Source organism: Dromiciops gliroides, chromosome 4 (assembly GCF_019393635.1).
Source record: "Dromiciops gliroides isolate mDroGli1 chromosome 4, mDroGli1.pri, whole genome shotgun sequence".
In the NCBI taxonomy this organism is placed as follows: Eukaryota; Metazoa; Chordata; class Mammalia; order Microbiotheria; family Microbiotheriidae; genus Dromiciops; species Dromiciops gliroides.
Window position 1 is genome coordinate 492389371 of NC_057864.1, and position 1379 is coordinate 492390749.

At 46.3% G+C, this 1379-nt stretch overlaps 1 pseudogene; it reads left to right on the forward strand.

Annotated features, from left to right (window-relative positions):
• Positions 1-909: 909 nt before the first annotated feature.
• LOC122726591 lies at positions 910-1149 on the forward strand (annotated as a pseudogene).
• Positions 1150-1379: the final 230 nt, after the last annotated feature.

Sequence of the window (1379 nt, forward strand, 5' to 3'; positions counted from 1 at the left end):
CTTTCTTTGTATTCCCAGCATTTACCACAGTGCCTAGCACATAGTAGGCAGCAAACAAATGCTTATTGATTGACTGGCCATATGTGTTGCCCCAGATCAAAGTTTAACTGAATTTATTCACTTCACTTCAAAGCGCCTTCACCCCAATTTTTCCTTTTTCTTTGTTTCCCACTTGGCCTCTTTTGAAAAGTCAGGATTGAAACTTTTCTCAGCTTGACCCTTTGTAAATTATGTTTTTCCGACCTCTCAACCCTTTTTACCCTCACGCTGCTAGGGCATCTTGTTGGTCATGGAGGCATAATCTCTGGCCCCCAGGATGCTTGACAATTTCCCTACCAAACGGTCATGTCCACTAACTATGCCCCATGGATATCGGGCTTCAACACAGGCTGACTCTCTTAGAGGTCACTGTGACTTTGGGTATTTATTCTCTCTGCTTTAATATGTTTGCTCCAGGGCATTTTGCCCTGAGCTGTCCCTGCTGTTCTGGCCCTGGTTCGGTCCGGTTTTGCTACTGATGCCTTCCTAACCCTTCCTTCCAGTCCACGTCTGCAGCTTAGGTTTTTAAAGGTCCTTTGAAGCTACTGCTTGACTTAGGATTTAACATCGTGTTGCAGTTGCCATTCTGCTAGCTACCTAATTTTTAGTTTTGAAAAGTTCTGAATTTAATGAATACTAGAGATGGAGACAGAGGCACAGACAGACTGAGAAAAACATTTCCACATACAAAGTGGAACGGAGAAAGAGGATTGGATGTGAGATGTTCATCTCATGATATACAACTAACTTTCAAAGCTTTCTCGTGGTTCCCTCTGACCTTCCTTCTGTTCCCTTCTATCATCTTGAAGGAGGAGCCTGGAATGACCCCCAGCCTGGGGACAGTCACTCTCCACCACCAGCATCACCACCATGCCCAAGGGAGAGGATGAAGGAGAAGCTAAGGGAGATAAACCCAAGGTTAAAGGAGAACCCCCAAGAAGCTCGATGCGGCTGTCTGCTAACCCTGCCCCTCCAAACCCAAAGAGGCACCTGCAGAGAAGGGAGAGAAATGACCCAAAGGGAAGCAGGGAAAAGGACGATCCCCCTAAGGACGGAGCTGCCAAAATGGATCAGGCCCAGAAAACCGAAGGCGCTGGAGATGCCGAGTGAATTGTGGGATCTTTGATAGCCATACTTCTGGTGACCGCACAGTCTGAAATAGCCTAAGATCAGGCCTAATGAAATGCAGAATTCTGCTTTACTTTTGTTTTCAGCCATGTCATTAGTGCAGAGAATGCTCTGTTCTTGTTTTGGGAGGTCTGGGCACATGTCACAGATAGTGTGTCTCAGACATGAAATGGCTGAGATTTTCTTCCCCTCCTAGTTTTTGAGAGGAGCCC